This window comes from Electrona antarctica (assembly GCF_951216825.1).
Source record: "Electrona antarctica genome assembly, chromosome: 13".
NCBI classification, from domain to species: domain Eukaryota; kingdom Metazoa; phylum Chordata; class Actinopteri; order Myctophiformes; family Myctophidae; genus Electrona; species Electrona antarctica.
In genome coordinates this window covers 30,999,284-31,005,999 of record NC_136794.1, presented here as the reverse complement: position 1 = coordinate 31,005,999, position 6,716 = coordinate 30,999,284, and the positions used below count along the sequence as shown (strand labels likewise).

General features: G+C 46.1%; 1 protein-coding gene across 5 annotated transcripts in view; it reads right to left on the bottom strand.

Moving 5' to 3' along the window:
- Positions 1 to 6,716, bottom strand: part of thsd7ba (thrombospondin, type I, domain containing 7Ba) — a 376,466-nt gene that overhangs the window by 311,503 nt on the left and 58,247 nt on the right. The gene's annotated exons all lie outside the window — the stretch shown is intronic.

Here is a 6,716-nt window from a genome sequence, read left to right as displayed (position 1 = left end):
CCTGGAATTTTTCACATCTGCTCTTTACAGCGCCACCAGGAGGCCGACATATGTAAAACACATTTTCTAATATTACTCCTTCAGATGTTATCCAAATTTCACACAAATCGGTACACATGCTCTCCATAGTCATGTGAGCAAGACGGGTTTGTTTGATTTATCATAATCCACCTTCATTGCCTACGATTGGCATCTAAACTTTTCAGGAGTAGCCCGCTTTGTACCCGTTTTGTACAAATCGCCACAACTACTCAACGCAGCGTCCGATTGCGGTGAAACTGTGCATGCCCAGTATTCCCACTGGGCTGAGGAAGAAATGCCAGTTTTCAAATCAGCCTCATGGTGGCGCTACAACAGGCAAAGCCGTGTCTCACTCACACACACACACACACACACACACACACACACACACACACACACACACACACACACACACACACACACACACACACACACACACACACACACACACACACACACACACACACACACACACACACACACTCTCTCTCCTGGTGGAGACCTGTGCCCAGAAGGGCACTTTTTCTAGTTCATTATGTTCCTCCATGTCAACTCCCTCACTCTCATTGGCTGCCAGCTAACTAACTCACTCACGCACACATTCAATCAGGTGTTCTTTTAACACAGCGAACGCTAATCGCGTATCAATACGTTATCAATTAATCAAACGTCTGGTGCGAACCACGTATCCATACGTTTTAATCACTTTTTTATAGCATCCTTTCATTCATCTTTTTACCCACCCGGACAATGAAGAACCATCCCCCTGTCATTGCTGCTTAGTCCCGCTCACGTGATCAGAAAAAAAAACAAAAAAAACAAAACAACTGTGCAACTGTTCTCTACAGTTGCACCGCGCAACTGTAGAGAACAGTTGCACCGCTCACTTCACAGGGGTGTGATTTTTATTATTACAGTAGAAGTTTACAGACCAAACTGTAAATAAAAGGTTTACATGACTTTCTGCCTCAGTCCGTATATAGCGAGCTGTAGTGAATAAGTACAGAACAGTTGCAACGCTCACTTCACAGGGGTGTGATTTTTATTATTACAGTAGAAGTTTACAGACCAAACTGTAAATAAAAGGTTTACATGACTTTCTGCCTCAGTCCGTATATAGCGAGCTGTATTGAATAAGCAGAGAACAGAATATGGGACAGAGTTGCACCACTCACTTCACATGGGTGTGATTTTTATTATTACTACAGTAGAAGTTTTTTTCTTATGAAAGCAGAGAGTCTTCTGTTTCATACGGTATATAGTATTTATATGTCGCTATAGGCCTTATTTTGTGAATATTGAGGAGTTCACGTCCATGTCTTCTCTGAAGTTATCTGGTGGGCACAAGCTGCATTCAATAACCAATTACTGTCTAACTGTAGATGGGATCAATGTATACTGTTTTCCTCGTAAAAGTACACATTCAGGGCTTTCATTCGGTGTATAGGATGTATAGGATATTTATTGGGTTCAATTTTATATCTGCCTGTCAATGTCTCTGACTTTAAACCATCCATAACTCTGCTCGCTGTTCAAGATAACCACTTCCAGGCAAATGCAGGTGTTGCAAAAAGGTCAATATCTCCAGAATGGAACATGGTAAAATCAAAATGTATTTTTTAAATTGAAGTGGACAAGTTCAGCTTTCTTTTGATGTATGCGTGTGATTCTCGCTATAAGAGAACATTTTGCTGTGGGCCCCCGAACAAGGCCTTTGTGCAATGTTAAACGGTAGCAACATCAAAATAGGCCTGCCGAGATCCTGTAGCAATCAAAGTGTTAAGCAGTCACTACACTGTCCTCAGTCTTCATGCTAGCTGTCTCTGTTGTTCAGATTTCAGCGTTAAAACTTCCTCCACCTCCCCGGGCCTCCTGCCTGTGGCAATATTTCTGTAATGTGGGATCTAGTTCTGTTATGGGTATCTCTGATTATAATGTGTTTTATGGATTGTATTATGATCATGTGATATGTTCAGTATCTATGTGGTTGGATGCATTGAACGTTATGTTGTTGATGTAATGTCTTTATGTTATGCTTTGCTCTGGGGTTTGTTGTTGATATCAGAGCTGTGTCTCGGTGCACAGATAATCTGTGATAATCAGATGATATGATATCACAAGAGCAGAGCCACACCGCCATACTAAATGCAATAGCTTTGCAATAAATGGTTAAATGGTCATTCTGAGCTTTAGTGTTTCAATGAAATAAAAGTTATATGTGCCCCTCGCCATTGTCAACGTCATTTCATCCTGGAGCTGAGCCTGCTTTGAAGCGGTTAACCTCGCACTTCTCCGCCAGCCAAATGCTGGATCCTGCATGCCAACATATAGCCAAAATGGTTATGGTGGTTAGATACATAATTTTTTGAATCGCTGTTGGAACTCAGCTTGCGATCAGCCACTTAGTGCAGCGGCATATCTCCTTAATTACACCTTGACTATGAAGAAGTAGATAGCTTATCAGCTTGTTTAAAATAGCGCACATCACAAGGCCATAATGTGTACAGGATTAATTAAACTCAAAGTACTAAGAAACAGTATGCAGCGTTTGATTAAACAAAACGAAAAGGGTGGACTGAAAAGACAAAAATAAATCATACTTGCTAGAAGAACATCGAGATTGTTTTTCCCTCTGCATAATACACCACTTTGTGAACCATGACATACTGTACATGCCTGTGTGTATTTTACAATCTGAACATTTTGTTAGATAATATCACATGATGGTTAAAATGTAGAGTAAAAACCTGTGTGCTCATCGTGTCGTAAAGCTGACAACTGTTGCGGCAGAATGTGCCTATATTTTAGTGTTCAATTGGCACGAGCCACAGATTTATAGCTTCGTTTCCATTCCCTGGGGCTGAAAAAACTGCTACTGGTGGGCACAGTGTAGAATGTGAATTAAAAGCTACTTTACCATAGGAAATCCCAAGAGCAGCACTGTACAAAATACAGCACAAAAAACAGCTGCATAAGTTCAACAAAATAGACAGGAGGGAAAATAAAAGGGATTCATTACGCACCAAGAGCAGGAAAGTCATTAAATGCAATTAGACACCAATGATAGATGCCACATTTCTCTCTCTTTTCACTAGACACTAGACGTAGGGTTATGGTAGCCATAGGGCCGATATACTGGTCTGACTGATGTGTGGGCAGTGTGACACTTGTTATACTGCTTCCTCTGGTGACACTGCCATAGTTAGCTGCATCACAGATGACAACATGGTGGAACACAGTGCCCTGGTGGAGAGCTTCAGAGTGGAGTGATGGCAACCACTTTCAGCTGTTGGAAAGAACAACGCCACAGCAATAAGAGACCCCTAGCTAGCTCCCCCAGCACCATGCATCCACAGGGAGAGTTTGTGGATAAACTGGACACACGTACAAGTTCCTAGGAGTAGCCTACACATGAACATTGAACAACAAGCTAAACTGAAATATTGACAACACATACAATACAGTAGGCCCTACAGGCGTGGTTCCCAAACTGGGGGTCGGGACGTCCGTCCGTCCCCAAATGATTTTAGGGGGGATTCCGTTCCCGCCCGCTCCCATTGAATTTCAGACCAATCCCGCCCCCGCGCCTGCAATGATTTTATTTTTGACCACCCGCGGTGACCGCCTGTCCGCCTCTCCCGCCCGCAAACAAAAAAATAAGTCGAATTTAGTCCCGTACCATCCCACAATTGTATCGTTTCGTCCCGCTAAACCAGCAATATTTCCATTGGGATCGGGGGAAAAAAATACATTTACCCAAACAGTTGCTGAGATTGAGCAGGCGTGCGTGCTTGAGAGAGGAGTTATATGTGAGGCAGCGGTGGCCGAACGGATTGCGGAGCTGTCTTGATACCGGAAGGTCGCCAGTTCGAATCAGCGGTCCAACATGTTAAAATTACCACCGCTGAAGTGCCCTTGAGCAAGGCATTGAACCACTACCATGAAATGTTCTATGAGCAGGGCCTGGCTGGAAACAAGTTCTTGAGCTTAGCCCAGATACCCTGGGTAAATATAGTAACTTTGCTTTGCTTTATGTGTGTGAGGAGCTGATCACAGTCACAGATAGAGGGAAAGTGTTATTAGGCTTATTATTTATGCTATATATATTATTATTGTGTCACAGTCTCACAGTCACAGACATTGCGCAGCAGCGCGCACATGCATGCAGCTGGGTGGGGGGGGAGAGAGAGAGAGACTGCATGCGTGTTAAAAGCCAAATATACTCATCGTTGTGTTCTGTTTCACGTTATTGCTGAGTGAGTGACGCTGACACACAGGGAAAAGCAACAAGGGGTTTAGAAGCGAAAATGTCCGTTGTGGGGGAAAGGAACTTGATCCACACATGCACTTCTCACAGAGTGATTAGCCTACTAATGATTGACAGGTGCGGCCGCTTTGGGAGCGTGCCTGATGATGTCTGTTAGAGAGAGTGAGACTGACTCCACAGTGCTTGTCCAGTGCATGGAAATGATACGTTCTTATCAGACATTCATATTTTGCTAAATTGTAGGCTATATAAGCTCTGTATCTGGTTAATTGCGGGATGATGCGGGATTCGCGGGGGCCCGCTGGTTTTATCTTGACCGCCCGCAAGCATTTTAATACCGCCCACGCCGCCAACATTTACGTTGGGTCCCGCGGGCGCCGTGGGCTCCCGTTCCCGTTGCAGCCCTCTAGACCCTAACTCTCTCTTGCTTTTTATATTGCTGTTGTTGGTCTTATCTCCATATTCTGACTTTTTGTGTTTGTTCGTACATTAACGCCCTACTTGATCATAATACAGCGTTACACAAAAGCATCAAAAGTAGAAGATTCACAAGGCTCAAAATGTTGCATATTGAGCTTCGCGCCGCATTTCGAGTAGATCTGCTACTTTTTTTCCTCTTTTTAATTTTTATCCCACGATTTTGCAACCCATTTTTTGCACCCAGTGTCAATTATCTAATGTAATTCTGGGCACCGTGCCCCGTACTTTTTCCGTTTTGGAATTTGAACCCTTGAAAGAAACAGTTTTGGACAGTTTCACCCGACAGAGACAGAGCAGCTGGTCATGGCCCACATAAGGAACAACATCGCCAGTGATGTGGACCAGTATGTGGATGTGGACCAGTATGCCTACAGGAAGAGCCGCTCTACTTCAGATGCAGTGTCATCTGTCATACATACTGCTCTCACCCATTTGGAGGGGGGGGGGACTCGTATGTCAGGCTGCTGTTTCTGGATTTCAGTTCTGTGTTTAACACCATCATTCCACAGACTCTTGCCAACAAGCTGCTGCTGCTCGGATTAACACCAAACCTCTGCAACTGGGTCCTGGACTACCTGACTCACCGGCCACAGTCCGTCAAGATCCTCGTCATCTCCCGTCATCCTCAACACCGGTTCCCCCCAAGGGTGTGTCCTAAGCCCCCTGCTGTACACACTGTTCACACATGACTGCTCAGCAAAACAACCGGGCAGTCACATTGTGAAATTCGCAGACGACACGGTTGTGGTGGGACAGATATCCCACAACGATGAGTCGTCGTACAGGCAGGAGGTGACAGACCTAGTGGACTGGTGCGCAGAGAATAGTCTCTGCATCAACGTGAGGAAAACAAAGGAGATGGTTGTGGACTAGAAGGAGAGACCATGCCCCCCCCTCCCCCTGTTCATAAATGGAGCTATGGTGGAAAGGGTCCCTAGCTTCAAGTACCTCGGGGTGCACATTTCAGAGGACTTGAAGTGGACCCCAAACACCTTAAAAAAGGCCCACCAGCGACTCTACTTCCTCAGGAGGCTGAGACAAGCTGGCCTCAATACCTCAGTGCAGGAGGCGTTTTACAGGTGTGTGGTGGAGAGTACTCTCACATTCTCCATCACCACCTGGTGTGGGAACTGCTCTGCTGCTGACAAGAAGGCGCTGCAGAGGGTGGTGAAAAACGCCCAGAAGATCACCCACAGCAGTCTGCCGTCCATCGAGGACATCTACACCAGCAGGTGCAAGAGCACTGCGGCTCGCATTATGGAGGACCCCACTCACCCAGCCCATGAACTGTTTACCCCACTCCACTCGGGTAGGAGGCTGCGCTCCATCAAAGCCAGGACTGAAAGGCTCAAACGCAGCTTCTATCCGGGGACTGTCATGCTACTGAACTCTTAAATCAAATAAAATGCAATTTAGCTGTTTTAATTATTATTTGTTAATATACACACACACACACCTCTTTGTACTTAGATTGAAACACCAAACGATGAACAACTGTAGAATTGTCCTTGCCTGAACTAAAATGAGACGCACGCACGCACGCACGCACGCACGCACGCACGCACGCACGCACGCACGCACGCACGCACGCACGCACGCACGCACGCACGCACGCACGCACGCACGCACGCACGCACGCACGCACGCACGCACGCACGCACGCACGCACGCACGCACGCACGCACGCACGCACGCACGCACGCACGCACGCACGCACGCACGCACGCACGCACGCACGCACGCACGCACGCACGCACGCACGCACGCACGCACGCACACACACACACACACACACACACACACACACACACACACACACACACACACACACACACACACACACACACACACACACACACACACACACACACCAAACGATGAACAACTGTAGAATTGTCCTTGCCTGAACTAAAATGAGAAACACACACACACACACACACACACACAC